Genomic DNA, 25530 nt, shown 5'->3' with positions numbered 1-25530 from the left:
GATATCCAAACAAGAACCGTCCATGAATCCACTATCGTTGGTGCAGAAATGGAGTGGTCTTCGAGGGGACTGTGTAATCCCTGTCATGCAGACACCAGATTTGAGATGGGGGAGCACACAGGACTGGTCCTGTGAAACCCCAGGCACTGGGAGACCTGTCCAGGGATGAAAGATGGTGCCACTACAGCAGCAAGTGTCTGTGTGTATGTTTGTGAGAGAACAGCCAGGCTCCACAAGGTGTCTGTGCTAGGAGCTCTCACCCAAGCCCAGTTGATAACTCCTCAACTGAAGCTCAGTTGTCCAAATCCTCCATGCTAGTTGCTCACCTTCAGCTGAGGGAGAACAGGGTGCACAGGAACCGTGGAATTTCTCCTCTTCTTGTTCAGCTGATATCGTGTGCAGAAAAATAGCTGTATTGGTAAAGTAAATGCAATCCTAAATTGGATTTGTACCCATGAAGCAGAGAGGGACCGATCCCCCCGCCCCACTGCAGCAGTTGCTGAAAGATGAAGGTGCTGTAGATGTGAAATTCTGAGCTTCACAGCATGACAGGAGAGACGCTGAATCCTCCTTTTTCCCTCTGACAGCGCTGACGCTGTCATGCAAAATGGGGGAATGCCAGAAAGTTGAAATTCGGAGACTGGAGGTCTACAGCTGTCTCTCCTCGTGTCACCGAGCCCTGCGCGGCGGCGGCGCAGTGGAAGGCAGACAGCCCCGCGCCAGAGCCATCCGAGCGGCTGCGTGGAGGGGAAGTTATCTGCCTGGCACTGATTATCTTGTCATAAGACAAAGGGGCTACAAAGTAGGTGCATGTGAAGTGTCAACAGCGGCTCTGCAGGGAACGGAGAGCTCGGAAAGCCGGGGGAGAAGACGCTGCACTAATAATGTATGAGGCGCATGAGCTGTGCCTTGTTTAAAAAGATGCATGGGTCCCCGAGGAGTGGAGTAAACGGGGCAAAGGGAGGGCTTGGGCCAAGCTGCGGTATTGCTGTATCTGTCTCCTTCAAAAGTGTTAACTGGTCTGAAGAAGGTAGCCCCTTAGAGATTACCTTCAAAAAAAACCCAATAATTTTCAAACAGTTATCTACCATAGCCAGATCTCTTGGCTATGCAAACCAAAGCTCAAGATTTACAATAGTAAAACAACTCTGTTATTTAAAAAGAAAGAAATTAAAAATAATAATAATAATAGTTGTATTGTTCAGGGTCTTTGGAGGGAGGGTATCTCTCTATCACATTTGTTGACCTGTATTAACACGATATCAAAAGCACTCAACGTTCAGCCAACTGGGGACTTCATCGATATCTCACCCAAAAGCCCCAAATCCTCTGGGCCAGTCTTAGATCCCTTTTACCCCTGGAAATAATCCCATGCAAATCAATTTACTTTCATGAGTAGACTAAACAGGATTTGCCTGTAATTAGCATGAAGTGGAACAGATTGCAGGCATGCTTATCTTCCAACGTGGAGGTGCAGGCGGCGCAGGCCCGGCGTTGCCGCTGCCTTGCAGGCCTGCGCCCACTGGGCAGCCTGGGCCGCGCGGAGGCTCCTGGCCCCTCGTTGCCATTGATTCCCTGGTAAACGCTGGGAAGACAAACACCTCGGGGTGGTTCGCCAGGCTGAGACCGAGATAAAACCTCACACGGGATTAAAATCTGTCCTTTTTATTTTTCGCCGTCGCTGCACTGAAGCCGGAGATTAACGCTATCTCAGTTGTTCTTAGTTGCGTCGCGTTTTTTCAGATTAAAGGCGGTGTGGTTCTTCAGACTGAAGCTGTGAAGCATATTTCATCTTTAATTTATTACTTCTAATACATTATTATTTCATATTTGATCCCCCTATTGGCTTCAAGTAGCTTCTCTCTAATACTTGAATCCCCCAAGTGGTAACAGTTTACTTACTGGGTAATTCTTCATTTGTGCTTCTTACGCTGTCGGGATGAGGACAACTTTATTTTACAGTTCGTGATGGCAAGCTGTCTTCCAAAATTATCTTCAGATGGGGCTCTTCTTCTACCTGCTGGGCAAATGTGAGGTGACAATGACCTCACCACACACGAATCGTCACACCGAGTGGGTTATATGTAACATCCCGGTGTGTATCCACACAGGATTGTGCCCCCGGATGCGTCGGGGTAGGTTTCAGTGCCTGCAGTGAAACTCCTTTGTGTTGGCAGGATCTGAGAGGACATGAGGCACCTCGCGTGGGGATGTGGTCTTCACTCTTGAGGTGGCTTCCTGCTGTTGCGTGTTGTATATTTGGTTATGCTCCCTCACAATGAACATTTTCTTCTCCTCTGTAGGTTAGGCTGGGGCTTTTGGTTCCTTAAGCATCTCCTGGTTGCATGCCTGCTTTGACAGGGATGCTAGCTGCCGTGTACAGGGAGGCATTTCCCTCTCGCCTGATCCAGGTTGGAGATGGCTTGTGGCCTTTTACACTGAAGGTAGTAAAATGCTTTAATAATCTTTATTTCTATTTATAATACTTCAATAAAACCCGTTATATGATGGATTCCAGCAGCTGTGCTGGTGAAGGTGCAGTGCTGTTGCCCATACAAGTGAAAACCATCAGAGCCAGGGGCAGCTCTCAGGTATGATGGAATTCAGGAGCGAGGTCAGTAGAACAGCATTGAATTTACTCATGCAAAACCAACAGGAAATTTTGGCCTTTACAAAGGTTAGCTTTTTCTAGCAAATGCACAGGGAATAGATGGATAACGGTAGCACTTCATGTCACTTTTTACTTCCACTGTTTGGTGAAAGCTATAGTTTCGATGTTTAAAGCTATAGTTTCAATGTTTAACTCAGGACATGAAAAGCCTTGGACTTTCTCTTGCCCTGAATGAAATTAGTAGCAAAATGACACTGAATTTAGCAGGAGTTAAATTTGGTCAGGGATGAGTAAACATATATTTTCATTTCTGGTTTGGGAGCTGCTGGCTCTAAAGCTGGGCTTTTAAACAAACAGAAACGGAATGGCAATGTTATGAGATTTATTTAGGCAGTACATGCAGTGAGCTGCTAACTGAGCTGGTTGAAACCAAGCAAACAAAATTGGATATGTTTGATATATTGGTATAAATAAAGAAAAACAAATCTGCTTGATGAGTTGAGTACTGATGTTTATATCAACCGCACGCGTGCACACAGGGGTCCGAGAGTCTCCAGCCTGCCCAGGTTTGCTGCGGGGCAGAAGCACACGTCGTGCTATGGTTGGCATAAACTTTGATACCCTCCGATAGAGAAAGAGAAAATCTAATAGATCTGATGTGATAGCTCGTGTTTTGGGGAAGAGTTGTCACTGAGGCAGGAAATGACCCAGCACTTAATATCCGGGTCTGACCTTGGGATTGGTTGTTGGTTTTTCAGTGCTGGTAATAATGAGCACTTAATATTCGCAGCTAAACCTGCAAATAGCAGAAAGGAAATTACAGGCAGATTTCAAATCTGCGTGCAGAAATGAGCAAAACATAATTTTCATGCCTCATACTGGGTAACATAAATATTTTATTTAGCTTTAAGGAATAACCTTTGAAGTGAAAAGTGACAGCTAGCTGAGAAATGGCCTGGAGCTTGGAGCTGAAAGACTTGTATTTGCAGTAGATTTTCAGGGATTTTTTCATTTGGGTCACTTCGTATTTTCCAAATACAAACGCTCCTGGTTATGTTTGTTGGCTCCCAGATATCTGTACATCTATCTATACAATGCTGGGTAGGGCCTGCCAGCAGTGTAGCGCTCGGCTCTTTTCACTAGTTCGGAAGTATCCAAGCAACAGGACAGGCATTGCATCGCTTTCGCCTTTCTCACCCGAAATCCCAAAACATCCAGGAGAAGCTTTTCAGGCCGGGGCTGGCGCAGCCCCTGCCTCCTTCTGCATCCATTACTCCCGGGGCTGCTTGGCCTCACAAAAGCTGATAAGACCAGCGATAAAAGCGATTTAAAGAAAAGCCGGGTACCACAATGGAGCCGTTTTGAAATGAATGCAAAACAGATGCCTCCCAATAGCAGGAAGGTTGTGCCACAGCCAGAAGCCAAGCAGCCCGGGCTGCAGACAATGCGGCCGATTCAGCCAGCATCCCGCTAGCCCTAAATTCATTGCGGTGCTAAAGAAAAGGGGGGAAGCAGGGGAGTGTGAACCGAGTGGCCTCTCGGGCTTCACTGACCTGGCTCTTCTTGTGCTGTTGTGTTGGTTTTTTGCAGCTTCTTGTTAATAATAAATGAAGTGGAGGTTCATGGGGATGCACCGGGGTGCCTGGGTTTGAGCACAGCTGGGCTGGTGCTTGCTCCCCGGGCAAATGTTCCTCTCCCATTCCTCGGGTGGGAAGAGCAGCCAGCGGAGAAGATTGGGCAATGCGGAGGTTTGCTTTTCAGATGCCTGTGGCTTTTGTCACTGGTCCCCTGCTCAGGTGTAGACAAATGGCTCCTTCCAATGGGGACCGCCACGTGAGAGGCACTCGTGCGCTGTGTCCCTAACGTGGTAACCTGCCCTGCCCTTGCACGGAGCCATACGAGTGCAGGGACATCAGCAAAAGCTGCTGCTGTGGTGAGAGCCTCTCTTCTCATAGGAAGTAGCAGCCCACGCTTTTATCCCAATTACCAACGTCTTCATTGCCATGAAAACCGCGGGGCTGTTGCCCTTGTCAGTGGCTGGCAGACCTGCTGTAGCATTTGATCTGTGGATCAGGAAATGATATTTGTGCCGATGCGTGTTAAGAGCTGTCAGATCTAGATTAATTCTGTAATCGCTACTGCAGGGTTCAAAGCTGCTTCCTTTTTAATTGCATGGAAAGTTTACAGCTGTAAACTTTGTGAAGACAGTTGTAAACTTCTGAGGCCAAGACCGGCACCGCTTAGCACAGGGACGAGTTATTTACTGACATACTTAGTTCTACAGCGTTAGCCAAATCTGTTGTGTTTTGCCCAAATCCAAAACCGAGGAGCAAATGAGAAAATGTCCACATTCACTGGTCTGTCTTGCCCCATTTCTCGTGGCATGCAGATGCTCACACAGCTGCTTGCTCTGTCCGTCTGTCCGGCAGCGTCCAGGGTGCTCGCGGGCAGCGGTGCAGCTCCGCACGCCGCCGCGCTCAGCAACAAATTTTTGCTTCCAGGTTTCCAAACCCTTGGACTGAGGCTTAAAACTGGAATTTCTAAAGAGCCCCAGCGATGTCTGAACGGCGCCTCTGTTCTAATAGGAAACTTGCAGACAACTGCTCCTTCTGCTGTTGTGCGCTGCTCTGCATGGGGCTGCCCTCTCAGCAGGACCATGTGTCTGTGCAGGCTATAATGAGACGTAGCCCTGCCTGGTTTTGTTTATGAGTGAAGGGCAGGGCTTGGAAAAAAAAAAAAAGTCTGCTTGCTAGTGGTGAGGAAAGCTACGTTGTTTGACCAGAAAGGGAGATTAAGGCATAAATTCACTCTTTTTTTTTTCTTCTTTTTTAAAAGTTTTAATTAAAAAGAGGAAGGTCTGGCCTTTCTGAGCCAAGACAGCCTTTCAAATTAATTTAAAAGGCATTAGTGAGCTGTGCTAAGGTCTACACGTAGATGACTCTTCTGTCACCGCTGCTACTCGTTCTGTTCCCCAAAAGCAAGAAAGCTAAACTGATAAAACGCTGCCATCTGATAGAGCTTTGAAGCCTAGAATTTAACAGGACATTTATTAGGTAAGCAATAAATGAATAAATAAATAAAAGGCCTTGTTAAAACTGTAGACATAACAGTTTGAATTTGGACTGTCATGGGAACTCTGCATGGGGCCAGAAGCACAGGATGGGTTTCCACAGTGGTCCCCCAGAAGTTGCTCTAAAGAAGTGGAAGACCAGCAGCGCAATTCTGGCCTTGGTTTTTGTCTCATTTTTAGAAAGTGCATCTTACTGGAGTGGGTGAAGCAATCCCATGCCATGGGAGTAGCTCCCGGATTTCTTTTTCTTTCCAGCAGCTGGGTGAAGAGTCATTTTATAGAGGCCTTTTCCCTAATAAATAGCAAAGCAATCTCATAAAGAAAGTAACGTGCTTTTTAGACTCAGTAACCATATTGAATTAAATGTTAGGCACGCTGTAATTGCATTTGCCTGTCAGTTGTATTAATGTGAATTTCCTTGATTAATTTTTCAAGTTAGTTGGCATTAAGTGAGTAGGAAGCCGAAGGTCCCCCCTGGACCTCCCGTGCCAGCCCCTCGCGGGCCGTGCAAGGAGAGCAGCAGCACCGGAGCCGTGTCATTAACTCATCCGCTTCAGTAAGTGCTTGGGAACCCGCTCTTTGGAGTTGCACAGCGTGCGTCGGTGCGGTGTGAGGAGCACTGCAGCGATGGTGGGACGTGGATGCCCAAAGCCACGCGTGCCCTCGGGTTCGTACACCCCGGTGATGGGGGTGAGCCTCTGGCTGGGCTGCCCACGGTGCTCGGAGCCGTGCAGCGGGCAGGCACGCTCAGCCATCCTCCAGCAGCCACGAGGAGTGGGTCATGCAGTGCCTGAAGGTGCAGGGGCTAGCAGGATGCGAGGCTGGTTACTGCACCACGCACGTACGCTGCCTGGTTGAAAGCTGGCCGCTTCCAGCTGTCTTCGTGCGTGTCAGCTCGCTGCCGTAACCAAAAGCTCTCCGTTCCCTGTGCTAACAGTCAAGGCTCAGCTCACCTTTGGAGGAACAGAAATCTGATCCCGGCCACGTGGAGTGCTGCTCAGACAGGTAAGGGGTGGCGGCCGCTGCACCCGCAGATCTCACGCCATCCGGCGCCGAGCATCTGGAAACCAGGGGATGTTGATATGCAAGCCTGAACTTCCCCGAATGAATAAAATACTTGCAGCTATTGTAGCGAGGATGCTGGTGGGGGGCTGTGCGTTACAGCTGGGCTACTCTCTGCTTGGTGTCTGCAGACTTTGTGTTAAGTCTCCGTTCCTGATTCATCTCCCAAACATCTGCGTTAGCTCGGGGGGCTCGGGGAGCCCTGGTGCAAGTGTGAAGTGGGAATGAACTGAAGCAAGCTCACCTAAATAGGGACCCTTCTTCTTGTGTAAATCAGCCTGGATTACAGTGATCCAAATAAACAATCATGTGGATGCATACATCCTGCAGCGCTCTGTTTCTATTACACAGCTCTTGGGAGATGAAAAGAGTCTGTTTAGTATCTGCTCAGAAGGAAGAAATGGGAGCAGGGCTGTGGAAAAATTTTTCAAGATTGGGAGTCTGTTTCATGTTCTAGTGGGCTGCCAAATCTGGTACAAATTTTCTTAAATATTGGTGCCCGTGTACGACTGACCAGCAGTTAACACCCATAAAGCCACGGGATGCACCGCATTTTATTCCCAATGCACGCAGCTTTTCCTCTCTGTTCCTAAACACCAGCATTTTAGAGCAGTTTGGGAAAACGTGCAAAACCAAATACAAACGATCGAGTAAGAAGAGAATTGGGCAGAATTGGAGGTGCTGTGCAAGAAGGTCCCTCCTGGCTGGCATGAGGCCGTGCCGTGCCGTGCCGTGCCGTGCCAGACGTTGTTGTCACCCACACACCTTACTCGTCAGGTAAGACTGAGCTTCTGGCCTGGTTAAATAATAGGATAAATTCAGTGGAGCCATGCTTGTACCCAGAGCTAAGGACCACAAAGCATGGCCGTGGGCAGGGAAACCCACATCACAGTGCTCAGCTGGGTACAAGAAGTAAAACTGGGCAGACCCCAAGTTCCTTACCTGGTCAGTTGGTGACTTGTAGCAAACACGGCAATGTGCTACCTAAGTCTTTCCTTCTGGAAAACGGGAACATTCATAATTTCTGAACGTGATTACTAGGGGTCACGTGAGGTACTCTCTGAGTACCGGGGTTGCTTGGCTCCGTCAAGCCGATGCCTATGAAGGCGAGCACGGGTTTCAGTAACCGCAGCGTCGCGTGGGATGCTGAGCAGGAGCACAGCCAAAGGGACAGAGAGGCTGGATCCTCACAGGAGCAGTTCTGTCTTTAAAGTTACAGCAAAATCTCTTTCACGTTTCTAAACAGCCTAAATCTGTTCTTTGGGCCAGCTTCTGTCTTTTCTTCACGGGGCAAAAAATCGGAATTGGCCCTGGTCCACTTTGAAGAGGAAGAAAAAGTTTTGGGGGGAAATCCACTCGCCCCAGGGATCGAATGAGTTGAAACCGTTCTGAAAAACTTGTGATTTAGATCGTAATGAATGCTAATGCTTGTAGTGAAAAGGTCTTCCAACGCCTCAAGCAGGTAGGGATGCTGGCAGGTGGTGCAGGCGAGAGCAGGTCATGCCTGGCTGCCTTCACAGCTACTTCGGAGTGCCCGGGGTGCCGGGGTGAGAACCGGCTGGGACTGCTGCATGGAAACAAAGGGAAATCTCATGGGAAACAGCCCTGCAGGGGCTGCACCCTCCTCCAGCCCTCGTTTTTTGTAGATGCTGGCTGGCTAGCACTCGGGTAGCCGTCTTCGGGTCAGATCCAGACCCTAGCTCTTGCGTTCTCTGGAAGTAAATACAGGCATGCAGTCAGAGGCTGTAGGAAAAGCTGAGTTACTCAGGCAGCAATGTGCCTTAAGAAAAGAGCTGCAGCATTTTCTTGGGGAAAGTCTGATTCATCACTTGTCTGCATGCCTGGACAAGAAGAGGGTCATATTTCTGCTAGGCACCAGAGCGGGGGGAGGGCGCTTCCAACTTGATTTATCAACTCGTGGAGATGAATTAGAACCCTCAGGGGAGGGAAAACTTCGCAGAAACTGAAATATTTTTACATTGCAGATGATTGCGGCCTCCAGACTTTTTCTTGTATGGCATTTATGCAAGCACACATTCCAAAACAAAATTAAACAAACAGTCCCTTGAAGACTCCTAATTAGCCACTTTGCTCAATACTCAATTAGAATAACCGGGTAGGTAAAATATGACTGCAGCGCGGAGACTTTCATTTGAAGTTGCAGTCCGTAAGTGATGTTGGGGAACGAGTGAGGGAGTTCATCAATGAGCACGTTTTGCTCGGAGCAAATTCGGCACTACAAACAGGCGGCAGGAGGGGAGGGCGAGATGCTATAAACCTGACGAAGTCTTGTAATTTAAAGCAGAGGCCTAGAGTTCAGAAGATCTGGAAAGATCGTGCCTCTGCCAGAAACCTTGATGTGACCTCAGGCAAGTCGCTTCACCTTTCTGTGCCTTATCTCAATAAATATCTCTGTTTCCTATCTGCAAAATGAAGATAATGCCTCATACGTGTTCTGAAACTTGGATGTTAATAAAGTACACAGAAGTTATCAGGTAGGAAGTCCTCCAGAAGAGCAAATTCTGAGTCGTATATGTTTGTACAGCTCTCGATAGCTGCAGGTTTCTTTTTTTTTAGGCCACTTGCAAGTACTTACTCTGTTTAGGCTTATTTGGCTTATCCTCCTGGTGAGGAGGACAGACCTGGACCAAACATTTGGACTGAAACCCTCTGAAAACCGCAGGGAGGGAGAGCAGCTGGTTTCTCCAAACGGAGATCTCGAATGGACTTGGGGTTGTCAGCTGCAGAGCGAGAACGTGGTGCTCGGAGCCTCGCGCCAGAGCCCAGCTCTGATGTGAGAATTTGTTGCTAAAACCCATCTGTATCAAAGCATGATAAAGAGCATTAAACAACTTCCCGCTACTTAGAAATTGCCACCTCTGTCTGTCTAGTTTTGTTTCCACGAAAGGACACAACTCTCAGAACAGCAAATTATGTAGTTTCTATTGATACCATCTATACTCTGCAAGTAGCTAGTGATTTTAGCTGACTGTTTTTCATAGTACAGAGAGAACTAACTGGAAGTGCTAACAAAGTAGGTTTGTCTTCTCCCCACCCTACATCTCCAGCCCCTCCTGTGGTCACATTAAAGTCTCTGCTTTATATTTGCTTACATTTACTAACCGTCAGGAAAACTTAAGGCTTTACCCAGGGATTCCTCCTTAGAAAGACATCTCAAAAAGAGAGTGTGTTTCTGAAATATGTCCCAGGTGAGGTAAAATTCAGAACATTCAGGAAAAGATTGGAGAGGAAAGCCTCAACACTTCTGGAAAAAAGGCAAGTAAAGTTTAATGCACTTCTGATGAGGTGTGTTAAAGTCATGGCTTAGCTTTTGGTCTTAAAGTATTAATGCCATCATATTAGAAGGGCTAACATTTAAAGAATCATTTAGCCTAATACATATATATATAAAGTGATATCTTGATTTATTATACAACCCAAGGTTTTAAAAACACTTCTTTGAAAAGCGCTGGGAAATTTTAGATCTAGCTCAGGCGTGCACTTCAGTTGGGGGCAGTATCTTTTATTTGTCTTCCTAGGCAATTGTAATTATCAGGACACCTTGAAGACTAAGTTCTTCTTGAAAGTAACTTGCAGTGCAGCTCTTGACTTTGATCATGTGTTTCTGCATGTGGATTGACCAACAGAAGCCAAAGGCTGCAGAAGGACTGAAGCCACAAAGACTGGAAACGCAGGTTTGCAAGGGTTGTTTGAGCACATTCAGGTGTTTGCATTGTTCACAGTGTAAGGACATTGGATAGTCCCTAAAATCCTTTTACTTAAGTTCAAAAGCAATGTAATGATTGTTGAAGACTTCAGTATCCTCTGAAAGGCTCTTCTCCAAGGTTGGGTGCACCGGGATTTGGGAAACTGAGTCACTTTGTAGCGTCCTGGATTTGGGACCAAAAAAAAGGAAACAAACATCAAAGCAACCTATAGTCATGAAGAAAGTGAAAATTTAGACCTTTATCCATTCTTTGTAGTAAATAGGAAGGGAGAGTTCGTAACTGGTAACAGTTGGAAATCAAATTAAATGTTTTGTACTTTTCCTACCTCTATTTGTAAAACTTAAATCAGGTATTCTACATGCAGAGACCTTCAAACATGTCATTACAAAAAAAAAAAAAAGCTGTTATGAATCAATTTATTAAAAATTTTAATTTAAAATTGCACTTGCATAATTTTCCAAATGGGTTGGAGCCTTTATAAACTTCAATCACTTTTTTTTTTTTCCCAAAAGAAGTCAGGTGATATATCTTTTCTTATCTTCCTGATAAAATCTCTCCATGCTGGAGAGAATTATCATTTGCTTCCCAACCTTCCCTTGTCTTTTGAAAAGACCAATAGGTAATTTTACCAACTTAGATAAGGAATTCCATTATAACTGAAAGCCAATTATCTGTCAAGACATTACTGCAATATTGTTAGAAAACTGGATACTTAAGCAGCAGGCAGTTTTTTGGGTGTTTCTTTTTTTTTTTTGGATTTCCTGCCTAACTGTCATGCACTATGTTTTGATTAGATCTTAATGATACCAAGAATGTTTTAAACAAATACTCAGCCCATGCAAATGAAAAACATTTTGCTTCTTCAGTTGCACTTCTGTGGCAATGGTAATTAATACGTCTTGGGATATTCAGACTGTATCTGATTAAACCAAGGTGCGCCAAAGAGGGCTTTATAAATAATCTTCCCAAGAACCCCGCTGTGAGAGAACTAGGAGGAAAAAGGGATTGCGTTAGACGGCGTCATTGTGACTAAAGGTGTCAGATCTGCCGATCCTGTGCCCATAGCCCTTGGTCCTGCCCTGGACCACCCCTGGTGAAAGGCACCGACTTGATTTTTCATAGTTTTTATGACAATAACAGGCTTTGCAGCTGCAGGCCCAGCAGACTGGAGGAATCCTATTGAAAAGTACGTGGCGTGGTGTACCCCGCAGTGATGTGGCTGGGCCTGGCAGAGGACAGCATCTCCAAAAGAGCAGTCCCGACACCAGAGCACCTACGTGCCCAGCTGTCTCCCTCAGTGTGACCCTCACGGGTCGGTACTAGTCCTCTGCTCTGGTATAGGTTTGTTTTATGGCATATGGCATGAAGGATATGCCAAGGAGCTTGGGGTAAGCTGCCCCGAGGGGCTGTCCCGTGAGGACCGGCACCCAAAGCTTGCTTCCAAGTAGCCTCCGGGATCAAAGAACCTGAACTCTTGGCCTCCCGTGGTTAGTTATAGTATTGCCAATCCCTTACCTCAGTGATGTAATGTTTGCAAGCCAGAAGGAGAAGTTTGTTTGGGTTTTGAATTAAACATGTTCTGACTCCGCCAGCGCCCGTTCTGCAGGCCGTGACCAAGGCCCCAGCAAAGGACGGGACGCGGCCAGCCCGCAGCAGCAGCACCAAGTCCTGGTGTTGTGTTGTGTGTTTTCCCCCGTTCCCCTTTTACAGGAATTCCTTGTGACTGCCGAGTGTAGCGGAAAGAGATGGCTGTTTTTCGGCTGATTTATTTCATGTTTGTCAGCCAGCTTTGCTCTTTTGCCGGTGTCGTCAGCTTCCCCTTGTTGTTTGCATAGGTCTTTCCTATACCTGCAGGAAGCAGGTTCTTAAAAATAGGAAAATATGATGTTAAAATAGGAAAATATGATGTTAAAACAACAAAAAAGTTGGCAGGGGAGCTGAGGGGCAGGGGACACGAGATGGATGTTAGGGTGGCCGAGGTCTGTGTGTTTGTGTAGAGCCATCTGCTCTCGCTCTCAGTACTGGGTCGTGGCTGGCTGTTAGCAGGCCCTAGCCTCGCACGCCGTGCAGTTGCAAAATCTCCTTTTCTGTGTGTGTTTGGGCATGTCAGCAGGCCTTTGAAGTTTTATTAATAACACCTCTTTTAAAGAGGTGCTTTCAGTTCCTGGATTAGATGAGGGAGTGGCCCGTTTACCTCTGCACCACCCCTATCTAACTGTCTCAACCAAGTCACTCCAACACCTTTTGTAACAAAACTGCTGAAAACTGACACCAAATCCCCCCTCGATGAAAAGCCGTGCAGAAGAGCATCCGTTCAGCAGGCCCCGTGTCAGGTTGCACGCCAGCTGATGCACGCCGTGTGCGCAGGACCCGCAACCCACCTCTTCGGTGCGTGCTGCAGAGCTGCAGATCCACCACGGGAAAAAGCTTTGGGGTTTGAGGTCTTGGGAGGCCAATGCCCTGCTGTTTTGGCTTTGCTAGGCTTCTCTACCTGCCTGTCTGGAGCACCAGGATGAGCACCTAGTGCTTGTGGTTTTGTTTTTTTCCCTTTGAGAACTCTAAGGCATATTAAGGAGGGCAAAGCATTACGGTAAGTCAACATCGGTTGGACCAGAACATCTCCCTGTAGATAGGGAAAGAAGGAGGCTTGATTGAATTTAGTAGACTCACTTTATATGTAGTTTAATAATCCATTGTTAATCAAGCACAATCAGCACTCTTGATAACTCCTCCTTTATGAAAAACAGTAAAAAGGAACAACAGAGTAAGATGGAAGTGTGCTAAAATACCACCGAAATACTGGGCATGCAGCCCAAGTTGTACCTTCTCGGGTCTGGTCCCCATGTTCGTGGTTGCCACAGAGTGTAAAAGTCTTGGATCTCTTTGCATTTTCTGTGGGAAAATACTTGGGACCTCAGACATTGACAATTTTTTTAATTACAGCCCGTGGCAATCACAGCTTCACGGAGGGAATTTCATGGGGAGGTTTGGCTACAACTGCCAGTTCTGTCCATCAGTGTAATTAATTTACATTTTAAAAAATATTTGGATTGTGGTTAAATAACTGGTAATCATGTGCAGGTGCTAGATTTTGAGTGTGATCTTCATTACTTCTGGCAGGGAAGGGAAGAGCTATCTTCATGAATAAATACTTCTTTCCTGAACTTAAATACTGAGATTCCATCTTTGTGGGAAAGAGAATTTCTTTTCTCAGTCCATAGTTCATATCTCTGACTTGCCCTTTTTGGGACACACACACTAAACACACTTTTAATCTCGCAATATGCCCAGGTGTTCATTTTCTTCTTTTTCTCTCAGTTCTGGAGCTATAAGTAATTCTGGACTCATTCCATCCACCTGGTTGAGTGCTTTTTTCTATTCTTGATTTCTATTTTTCTCCTTCTCTTTCCCCATCTCTCTCGTGTTTCATTTCCTAAGCTTTTCTGCCAGAGCAGCTTTTTATTTCAATCACCTCCGGGAATGGAGTGGACATAATGAATTGGGTATTTTATACGGGCTCTGTGGGGGAATCAGGTGTGGCAAGGAGTGCGATTAGGCACCGCTGGAGCAGCGCTCCAAGCCGGTGCCTGTGGGCACAGGGCAGCTGCCTTGCAGCGCGGTGCAGCCAGGAGGTGGAAACCTGTGACTTTTGCAATCGCTTACGGTCCATAAAGCAAACGGGGACCCACAGTACAACTTTCCTGCAGTTTGGTTGGGGATTATTTTTATTTTTTCAGGAGCTGAGACAGATCTGCAGCAGAGATCTGTGCTCTTCCATCTTTGCTAATCAAGGCCGCTGATGAAACGTGTATTTGTCAGGTTTGGCTGTTTAGCTAAATGTAGGAATACACTTCTGCAGCGTGAAGATGAACATCAAGGATCTTGGCATGGGGTAGTGTCAGTGAGTTGGCAATGCAATGAATGTCTCTCGTGAGACACAAACTATTATCCTGGCCGGGATCTGAAGAGGTGCTGGATGGGTGTGATTCATTGTTGTTGGATTGTTTGTTTGTTCTGCCCTGGGTTGTTGCTACCTGTATTACTGTTCCATCCTCACCTCCCTTCTGGAGCAGGACTCTATTTTCGTAAGAATCCCAAAGCAGCGACACACATTTGCAAGAAATGATCCAGTCTCTGGCACTGGGACAAGAAGAAGTCTTGCCCTGATCTCATTTGTCTAAGCTGCTGTTGAAAACTTCCATGAAGTTAATATTGCAGCAGGTTTAGGAAGCCTTTCTCCAGTGTTTCACTACCCTTAATATTGAGTTATTTTTCCCTTGGTATCCAACAAAAATGCATTTTGTTGCAATTGTAGATTGTTTTGTTTGTCCACTGTTGGACATAGAAATCTTCCACTTTTTTATATATTTAAATTCAATTTCTGTTTAGCTTAACTTCTTTATTTTGCAGTTCTCTCTTATATTAGACTATGTACATCTAATTCTATTATCCTTTGGTCATCGGTTAAATTTCTTAAATCTCTTGTGACTTTCATTCTTCTGTTCAGGGGCTGGGCTGTTTTAAATTTGTCTGCTGCTGTATCTATGTGAAAGCGCATTGTCTGAGCCTGGACTCAGGAATGTGACTGAGTAATTAACTCCCATTTTTTATGTATGCCACTCATTTTCCTAAAAATCAGGATTTTGTTTGTTTTTTGGAACGGCATTACTTTGTTGACTCATGTTTATGTTGTGATTCTCCATGACCCCCAGATTCTCATTCCTTGTTTTGTGTTTGTGCGTCAGTGTTTGCTTCCAGAGTATGTTATTTAGTTTGTTAATTAGCTCTTCTGAGTGTACCGAGTTCTTTGGATTCAAGAGGAGCTCATATTTTCCCGTGTGAAGTTTTTTTTTTTTTTCCTCTTTACCCCTGCAATTTCTTCTGTTGCTATGTGAAAGACAACACACAGAAAACAAAGAAACTGCCAGATATTCAGAAGAAATGTGGAAGCAGAGTATATACAAAATAAACAGGCTGAGAAGAGGGACAATTGTTTGTCTTTTTCAGCTGTGGTAATTTTATCTGCATTCCTAAGAATTGCAGGGGAAACAGATATCAAACATACAATTTTTAAGAAATCAAGTGTAAATTGAGTGAACGCATTAAAAAACAAAGTTAAAGATGAGCCAGAAGAAGCTGGAAGGCTCTATTAGATATATCGCTTTGTATATCTAGGGATGATGTTGTGATTTAGGCAGCTAAAAATGGCCATAGCTGCTTTTGTAAATATGATGGATAGTAGAATAATTCATGGTTGACTTTCATTTTTCAATTCAAATATGTTTGCACATGAATTACCGTTTGGCCTGGGTATATTAAAACATCATCTTCCTGGATAAATAGATAGATCAATGCATTCAATGTTAATCATGTCTTCAAATTTATTTTAACTGGGAATCATGAAGCTGAAGCCTTCTAAACACACGCATTTCTCGGTAATTTTCTTTTTTAATTCAGCCAGGAAATGGAGAGTTAAAGTAGATGGCTAATACAATGTTATCAGAGAGAAAAATTGGGGTGGGATGAGCTGATTCCAGTCCAGACATTTTGAAATTCCAACCGGAATGGACGGGCGTCCTCAGCAAGCATCGTCTGATACCGCAGTATCAGCGTTACCGGCCAATATAAGCTCTTCAAATGTCTTGCAATGCAAATAAATTATTTTTACTGGGAAAATTTTAGAAGAGAATAGCTCAGGCTTTCATGCCAAGGTAAATGTTTCACTTTTAGCCTAAATTTTAATGGGAGCATTCCTATATGCCTAGGAGCTGTTTGCAAACCGCCGGGCTTGCCTCCAGCCCTTGTCTGGGGATCAGCCGTGGGTGGAACGGGTGCATTTCGGGAGGCCTTGTCTGTTTGAGGTGCTCCCCAAAGGGGAAAAGGGGGCAGCAACCATCTCAACTTGTGGGGCTTTTCCGTGGAAGGACCAGGAAGGCCTCAGAGCCGCAGGTGGGCGACTGAGGCCTTCATAGGCTCGGCGGAGCCCCTGTGTGAGGCGGGCATGGCAGGGAAGGCCCGAGAGCATGGCACATGGGGCCAGCCGGCCTCGGGGATGGGCAGGAGGCAGCTGTGGGGTGCTGAGTCCTTCAGTCCCTCCATTTTCATCCCGTCTTCTTCTTCTCGTGCCTCTGGCTACTGAGTGAAGCTCGTGTTGCGACCCCGAGCTGCCATTGCCATGTACCCTTTTGTTGCCCTCCCTCCTTTCTCTTCGCGCGAGGAATTTATGGAAGCGGCAGCAAGCATCAGGAAGAGAGGTCATCCAAAGTTTGGAGGGCTGCTAATTAGCTTTTTTTCTTCATGAATTAGTCAAAGCTAATTAGCGTCTGTCTTTGCGGAGGTTCCGATGCGAACACAGGAAGGGAGCAGCCAAGTCAGGCATTTTGAAGCACCCTCGTGCTCATAGCAGCACCCGCGGACGCTAGGTGCCCTCCTGCCCGGCTTCAGGTGACAGGCCAGGCACTTGGACGCTCCCAAGTCGAACAACGTGTCTAAACCACCACCCGAGCCAGGCACCATAGCAATTCCTCCCGTTTACATGTCGGGGACAGCTTTGTGTCAGGAGGAAGGAGTCTGGGGCCGGCATGGGGCTGGCTTTGAACCCCGTCCCCCTCTCCCTTTTCACCCCTCGGGCTGACCTGGCCGTAACATGTCGGCCTGGCTGGAGACCCAGGCCTGCAGACGTGGCATGCGGACGGCTCTCCCTGGGTACCCGGGGCCCTCGGGCTCGGGGAAGCTTCTGGCTGGGTTGCTTGTGTAGAAGAGAGGGGGGCCACGATCCCACTGCCATCCCCTGGCTGCTTTTGGGGGACGGACGGGGGTCAGAAAATGAATCCCGAAAATGAATTTCCAGACGCTCCTGTCGCATAGGGCAAGGCTCTGCTGCTGTTTGTCAGTGTGAAAGGAAATGAGGATTTATAGCCTTTTACCTGTTACTTTTACAGAGGGAAAAAAATGTCAGAATTTAAAATCACCCTGTAGGGAATCATTTTCCATTTTTTAATTATAAATTAGTATGCAAATGGTCCAAAGTCACTTTGGCTGCTGTCGTAAACTGCAACGCGCGGAAAAAGCTCCCTCCGATTGCTTAAGTGATGAAAACACACAGAAACTGCTCCGTAACTGCTAACCGAGGGGAACGCGGCGAAGAGGGCAAAGGGCTGAGCTTCCTCACAGCTCCGAGGTCTGACGGCACAGCAGACGCCCTCTCCATTTCGTCGACCATGCAACAAACGCATCGGTGTGCCCATCAGCGGTGAGGACACCGGCATCCATCCGGGGGCTGCTCAGGATTTTGCCCTCCCCGTGCCTGTTAACCTCTGGGCACCCACAGGAGGCATGAGGAAGAAGAGGAAGAGAACCCACATCACTGCTTAGCATCCTGCTGCCGTGGTCAGAGGCAGATCTCCACCTGGCTTCTTTGTTCAGCACAGGGGCGTAGCAACCCTTCCCTCTTTGCCAGGATTAATTATTGATCACATAAAGCCTTTTTTTTTTATTATTTTAAACACAGGGAGCATTCTGTAATCACTGTTACTTTTATACGCTGCTCTCTTCTGTCTTACTTCTGGCTTCTGGACTGTAGCTGTCACGAAGGTTGTCACATCAGGAGGATGGCTGTCTGCAGCTGTCAGCTGAGAGAGACCATTTTAATTACATTTTTTCGTTCCAGATTCGAGTCACAGTTTTTAGACATGCTGAGATTTGCTTCTCGGCACGTGAACTTGGAGATTGCTTGTGCAGCGGGGAGCGCCTCCCCGTCGGTGGAGGGCTGTCAGATTTTGTGTCTCCGCTAGAGCTCAATTAGCTGTGAGAGAAGTAGATGTTATCGTTTTGATACACACGGTATTAAAAATTAGCTTTCAGTATTAAATATGCAATACTCCTGAAACTTTCTAATGTACTCTTTACTCTTTGGCATTGATGATGTTTGAACTGTACCTATCTATAAAAGGTCTTTTCGTTGAGAACGGCTGATTTCTAACGAGCAAAATGTTCGGGAACATTAACCTAAGCACCAGATTATCAGGAATATTAGCCTTTAAAGTTCCTCCACTGCTCTGCCTGAATATGTATGACCGTCTCCGAGAAACTTCTTGGAGGTTATTTAATAAATTGACTGGTGTAGTTTCGTGTTGGACATCTACCGACTGGGAGGAGGGCCGGATCGGATTGGAAATGTTCTTTGCGCTTACAATTTATCACCGATGGAAAGTGCTAACTCAGGTTCAGCAGAGTACAGGCTTCGGAAGGGAGGTCGGTGGGGAGGCAGGCGTGTACTTGGTGTAACGCCCACGAACGGCCACACCGCTGGCTCATGGCTCGGTGTCACTTGAGGAGGGTTCTTACAAGCCGATACGGTTTTCCTCAGCCAGTGTTCATCCCCTAGGACCGGGTCTTTCCAGTTTCTGTTCTCCATGCCTCTCACATATTCAGCTGGAGGTAAAAGGCCAGACGCTAATCTCTGAGCCTGGTGTAAGTCTGGAGCACCGTTCCCTTTGAAGTCAGTGGTGTTTCCTCTACATTTGTGTCTGTGCAACCGAGATCTGAATCCGGTACAAGGTGATGGGAGCTTTTTTGCCCCTTTTTTGTGGTTTTTGTTACTGGAGTGTTGCCACTTATAGAACACATTTCGGTTTCACTGATACCTAAATCAACACAGATGTTTTCCTGCACAGAATTTTCCATTATGGGCTGAAGTTTACAAGATTTCATAACTCAGATATCTCTGAGTCATTTTGAGTTTTTCTGTTTACAAGGGTTTTCTTGTGAAATCATAAAATATCCCCAGCCACCCCTCCAAGAGGCTTTAATACAAATGCATTGTAACGTGCTGCCGAGCTCCCCCTGCCCTCTTCCTCTCCCACCACTTCCTAGGTCTTAAAAAAAACTTCAGGAGCTCTTGATACCTATTGAAAAAGTTACTGGGGAGATTTTACAGCAAGAGCTATTTTTTTTTTAATGTGTTTGCTTTTCCTCTTTTTGCCCTGACGAGTTCTCGCTGCTCAGTTTGCCATGCTGGAAGGAGACAGGCGTCTGCAGGAAAACAGGCTCTGGGGCTGGTGGATCTGGTGGTGGGATCTGGTGGAGAGGCTGGGCTGCTTTCTGGCCGTGTGTTTCGAAAACCTAATGCTAATAGCTGGCTAACCGGATGAGATGACTTCAGTGTCTAATCCCAGTAGCCTTATCTTACCGAGATCAGTTTGCAATTATAACGAAACGTGTTTTAATGGAGGCACGGTTAAGCGCGTTAAACCTCTCAGATGGTTTAGGTCCTCAAAGTGGCAGCTGCAGGCTCGTCCCTGCCCCTTGGGCAGCTCGCAGCGTCCCACCACGGTGTCCCACCTCCTCCTGGGAGAGCTGGCACTGCCCAGCCTGGAGAAGAGGAGGCTCAGGGGGGATCTCATCGATGTCTATAGGTACCTGAAGGTGCAAGGAGGACGGAGCCAGGTTGTTTGCAGTGGTGCCCGGTGCCAGGACAAGAGGCAGTGGGCACAAGCTGGCACACAGGAGGCTCCCCTGAACACCGGGCAGCACTTCTGTGCTCTGCAGGTGACCAAGCACTGGCAGAGGTTGCTGGCTGTTGCTCACTGCTGTGGTTTCATCCCAAGAAGAGGGGTACCAGTGCTGGGGAAGCCTCCTGGGAGCCGGTACGGGGCTGCACAGCACAGCCCCCTTCCCACCCGCTGCGCTTTGCTGGCTGGGGCAACGCACGGCTCGGGCAGAAGGAGCTGATTAATCCCTTTGGATGCCTAAGTCTAGACAGGAGCAGAAGCATTTTAGGCATGTTCTGTTTTGCTGATGGTTTTTTTTTTTTTTTTTTTAATCCCGAGGAGTGTAAGATGAGGCCGTGTGCTGTGGTAACAAATTCTTGCTGGTTCTCCCTGTCGGAGCAGAGCAGGACGAGGATGCCCTCCTCATGGTTTCATGCTTGCTCAGCCCTGCTTGGCTTTCAGAAACATGCACCTGACACCTTTTTTTTTTTTTTCTCTGTTTTGTTTTCATTTTGAATAGAGCTTTTTTTTTTTTTACATATTCCAGAGTTTTGTTCTGTTTTTGTGTCTCTGCGTGTCTGTGTGTTTTCTTCCTGGTTTTACCTTCCTGTGATGCTTGCGTGTCAGACTTCAGCAGGGAAGACGTAGAAGCACTTCATGTCCAGCCTTCCTGAGGTGCAGACACATCTGGCCTGGAGAGCCATAAACTGACAGGGCAGAAGAAGGAAATCTTAGGCCAAAACCAAAGCCCCCAGAATAAATGTCAGCACTCACAGTCCCAGCATGGAAGCGTGTCACGTCCTTAAACATCTGTTTAGCTGGGAGTTTTGGAGGACATTGCCTAGCTTCAAAATAAACCAGAAGTTGAACCGTTGGGCACCTCATTTCCCAAATACCTACAGAACCCAAAGTTTTCCACTACAAGCTCCTGGTTTCTGTTTTCCAAGCCAAAGAGTGGTTGCTGTGAGGTGCTCTGCCCTGGACCAGGTCCTGTCCCCCGAGGCCGCTGGACACAAGCTGTCGTTTTGCTGCACAGAGCAGCTCACACGAAGCAGGTGAAGCAAGCGGGAGCAGCAATTTCTAAGAGATGGGTTCTGGTTCTGAATTTTCCTGGTTTCTTCCTCTGCCCACCACTGCCCCCTTACCATGAGCCCTGGGCGCATGAAAGTCCTTTGTGAGGTTGAGATTACCCCTCCTAATCTTTTCCAGAGCAGACCTCCTGATTTAAAGCGCCTCGCGTGCTTATTTGAAAGGCAAATAAGGACCAAATAATAGAGGGCCTTTTTTTTTTTTTAAGGAAAAAAAAAAAGCCAGGGCTTGTGTGCATGAAAGAAATCACAATGCAGCCTGCCTCGCGCTGTTTATACAACCTGGTGCGAGATCTAAACACGAACCAAGAAGTGTCAGTGCCCATACATGGGGAGGGCTCGCGCACAGCTGTTTTATATGGGGGAAGTTAAAGCAGAGATCACCGAAGCGAGTCTCATAATCCTCTAAGAAGTGAATGACTAGCAGCTGCTTAAGGCGTTATTCCTATTCACGCTGCCCGTGGAAGTGCACTTGAAGCTGGTTACCCTTTTTGGAGACACGAGGCAGAAAATGCATAAACAGCCGAGGGAGGGAGAAAATCGGGGAGCTCGGTCCCAGTCTGCAGGGCTGAGCTCAAGCCTGGTTGCTGCAACACCGGGCAAGGTTAAATCTCCCTCGTGGGGACGTCTGTCCCTCGTGGGGAGCTGGCGTTGGGAGCAGCACGGCGGTACCGGTCAGTGCCTGTCCCGTCAGGGGCTGGGAAGTCTTCTCATTGCAGAGAACATCCCATAAACATCTTTAATCGGCCTTTTTCTTTCCCCATAATAAATAAATAAATAAATAAAAATAATAAAATAAATAAATCTTGGTACTAACCTTCCTCCTGTCAGTTTGTAATGAGGAAACTGCGCCGAACACAATTTAGCCAAATTAAAAAAAATAAGCTTTGCTTAAGAATGAGGAACTGATGGAGGGCTTGACGCTCTTCTTGCTGGGGGAGATGTAAATCATGAGTAAGTTTACTGGAGTGGATTAAATTATAGCGGCGTAAGGAAACGGTGTACAATGCGATGTGAGTCAGGCCCAGAAAGTCCCATGCAGAGATGCCAAATGGCAGCAAGGGATCATCAGAAAATCCCACAGAGCAACTTGGAAGTTAATTACTGGGGACATTTTCTCATCTGCAGCAGAGTCTGTTGTTTACTGAAACAGGTTCTGGACCTGCGCAAACCCCGCCACGCCGATTTGGCCGAGATCACACCCCACCGTGGAAAAAGCGTGTTTTCTTTCTCCCATTTGTTAGTCTGACAGTCCTATCTCACACCGCGTGTTTCCCTTGTGTTTCCCCATCTGGCAGCTCCCTCTCTGTGTCTTTTCTAATGGGGAAGGGGGTGGGAACGGACGGCTCTCCCGGGGGGCATGGGGGAGCAGGAGCATCTCCTGCCTGCCCTTGGCTCGCGGGCGGGTGAAATGTTTGGACCCTGAGCACCTTCACCGAGCACCCTCAGAGTCTGCAGCATATTTTTGCTGTCCCACATGGGAAGAGGCTCCCCTGCACACTTCGGTACGTCAGTTCCTAGTGAGAGGAGCTGAGATACCGTCTTATCTGCCTTCGGCAGCAGCCGCGGCCCCGAGCCGGGGCAGGGCTTCCCGTTAGGTGATGGAGCGGGGAGGGATGTTACAGCTGGACTTCATCAGCGCTGTTTCTGCTCCTAAGCTAATTAATAAGTAAAATTATACCCTGAAGAGACATTTGGGGGGGGGGGATTCTTTATAAATCCACACTTCCTTCTGAGTAAGAAGCCACTGTGGTTACAACAGATTGGAGGAAGCTGTTCGAAGGGCTGCAGGATGCTTGTGTGGCAGAGCTCGTAGGTGTCCTTCGGCGTGCGAGCAACGCTACCGACGTGGACACAGCAAGCCTCACGAGGTCCAGCGCCGTCCCAGGAGGAAGCGGTGAAGTTTTGGTGGGGAATCAGCGGGGCTGTTGTGTGCCAGAGCCTACTCCAGGGCTTGCTGCAGAAGGCGCGGGGGTCAGCGGGTGCTCCGAGCGTCGCGGTCACCGGAGCAAATGTTTGTCGTGTCGAGGCTGGAAGCTCCCGCTTGCAAAAGTGTTCCCATGGAAATGTTTTGGAGCAGGGAGAACAAAAAGTTTCTGCAGGATCGCCGCGAACTGCTCCCAGACGTCTGGCCGGCCGGCCTGTCTGGAGGGCTAAGGGCTTTGGGGCGAGGACGTAAACCTGGAGCGCAGGGAGGGCGGTGGGGCTGTGAGGCTCCAAATACAGGGAACAGAGGGTGGGGTAGGTGCTGCCTGGCAGATCTGACCCCCAAAACTTTAGTGGGGAGTGGGACTTTTGGGGGAGAGCAGCGAGGGAGGGATGTAAGGGGTGGCGCTGAGGCAGGAGCGGGGCCAGCCCGTACCTTGCTTCAGGTTCACTGGTTGTGCTGGAAGGCAGTACGGCTGTGAAGGAGAAGGAGCATGGAGGAGGAAGAGTGGTTGTCTTCTGTTTAAAAACACCACTGATACCTTAAAAAAGAGTTGAGTTTTTACAAAACCCTTCTTGCTTCACTAAGAACGTGCACCGTGTGGAGGCAGGTGCCCAGGCAGCGCTCGCAGGGCCGCGATGCCCTCGGAGCTGGCTCCGGGAGAGGTCGGCGGCTTTCGCCGGGGGAAGGAGGCTGCCATCTGAGTTAGATTTAATGTTCTTCAAGCAACAAAGAGTCACACGGTTCCCACGAACTTGTAAACGAGCTGCTCATAGTTCTGGCATTACCTCTTTCGGAGCAATCGTAGCGATCTCTGGCTGGGGACGCTGCAGTCATCGCGGAGCGCCTTCGGAGATGTGAGTCAGAGCATGACACCGGCTTCCTGCGTGCTGAGTAATCAGTCTGCAGCCGAGCTGCGGGACGCCAGCACGCCCGGCCCTGCCTCACGTCGGGGGCTGTCCTCAATTTTTTGCTTTCCCTACTCACAGGTCGCCTTTTTGGCCGGCTGGCTCCGAGCGGACGCTGCAATTCACGCCGAAGTGGGTTGCATCCCGAGGTGCATCCTTTTTTATCGTTGCATCCATCGCTGTTGGCACTCACGAGTGCCTCGCGGGTCGGCCGCGACCCTTCCCAGGGCTGGAAGGCGAGGGGGGGTCCGGCGGGGGGAGCCAGGGGGTCAGGCGCCGTAAATCTGGGAGCTCCCATTCGGATCGACTCCCCGCCAGCTGAGCACCATACATCACGCATCTGGGCTGGAGCTGACGGTTTAATGGCTTGATGAGTTTAGGAAGAATACTTTTATTGTGTGTCTTCGATTATAGTAAGTACGGCGTGAAGTTGTTACATTACGAGGAGCTTACACGGCCTTCCTGTGCCCAGCACAGGCTGCGCTTCCCAGCCAGGATCCTACCAGTAAGCTGGTGGAATCCTCTTAAGTGAGGAGCTGTTAAATTAATAAAGCTGTTAATCACATGAAATAAAAAGGGAGATAGAGAGGAGGAGGAGAAAATCTTATGCAGAAATGCCAAATCGTAGCTAGAAGGTTTTCACTGGGATGGTCCTGCGGGGCCGCGTGGAGCGGCTCCTCTGTTGCAGACCGGCTTTTCTTATGGTGATTTCTGCACATCCCCATTTTCTTACATATCCTCTGTGTCAGAGCTGGAGCCTGGCTCCTAATCAAACGTAAAGCCGAGATCGCACTGCGCTTCTTAAATGTTAATCCCAACAGAAGAACCCCTTTATACTTTATAAAACCCTGTTATTATTATCCTCTGCATACAGGCAAAAATTGCAGGCGGAGAAGGGGAAAAAATCGCTAAAGCCCTTTTGTGGAGGTACTGTCAGGACCAGTTTGGGACTGACAGACAGACCGTGGGACTTGCTTGCATGTTAAGCTTATTTTTAGGACCATTATATTTATATTATATTATATTTAGGACTGGCTTTTAGGTATACTTAAAAGGGATGGAATTTGCAGAAAGGCCTTAAATACTCAGGACCTGTGAAGTCGATGGGATTGAGGTGGCTTCTCAGACATTTAGGTCCTTCTGAAATTTGGCTTTACATCCATTGTGCTTCAAAGCTGTATGGAAGAAAAGGCGCTGGAAGGGAGCGTGATAAATAATCCGCATGCAAAAAAATTGAAAATTGACTTTTTCTGTATGATCAGCTATACGGGGCCATTATCCAGGCCGATAATGGCCTGGTTTTGATTGCTCTTTATTTGCCAAGTGTGGCTGTAGCAGGGTTTGCAGCTGCAGTAAGCACGAAGGCACATGTGTCTGATTGTCGGCGTGCCTGCAACAAACGGCGTCCTTGTCAGGCAGCTCGGTGTCAGAGTGGTTTTAATCTTCGCTGCTTTTTGCGGGGAGGAAGCGATTGCTATGCCTCAGCCTTTCAGCACAGGATGCCCTGCCTCAAGTGCGTATTTTGTTTTAAATGAGCTTGCTCTTGTCAGGAAGCAAGGCGGGATGCTTCGGTTGCGGTCTAGAAAGGTTCTTGCACGTCAGATGTCCAGCATATGCCGGTAAATGCAAAAAGAATAATTAAAAA

General features: G+C 47.7%; 1 protein-coding gene and 1 long non-coding RNA gene across 2 annotated transcripts in view; both read left to right on the top strand.

The window, feature by feature from the left end:
* Positions 1-25530, top strand: part of EXT1 (exostosin glycosyltransferase 1) — a gene marked incomplete at its 5' end in the record, with an annotated part of 172961 nt that overhangs the window by 68104 nt on the left and 79327 nt on the right. The window lies entirely within an intron of this gene.
* LOC308190519 overlaps positions 1-25530 on the top strand; it is a 92653-nt gene extending 67123 nt beyond the window's left edge. The window contains exon 2 of the long non-coding RNA XR_013947289.1: positions 1-25530. This exon is cut by the window's left edge and continues 48057 nt beyond it. This is a non-coding gene — a long non-coding RNA (uncharacterized lncRNA).

Source organism: Anser brachyrhynchus (assembly GCF_964034855.1).
Source record: "Anser brachyrhynchus genome assembly, chromosome: 2".
Taxonomy (NCBI): Eukaryota; Metazoa; Chordata; class Aves; order Anseriformes; family Anatidae; genus Anser; species Anser brachyrhynchus.
The sequence above is the reverse complement of the archived record's forward strand: the minus strand, read 5'-3'. Positions and strand labels throughout refer to the sequence as shown.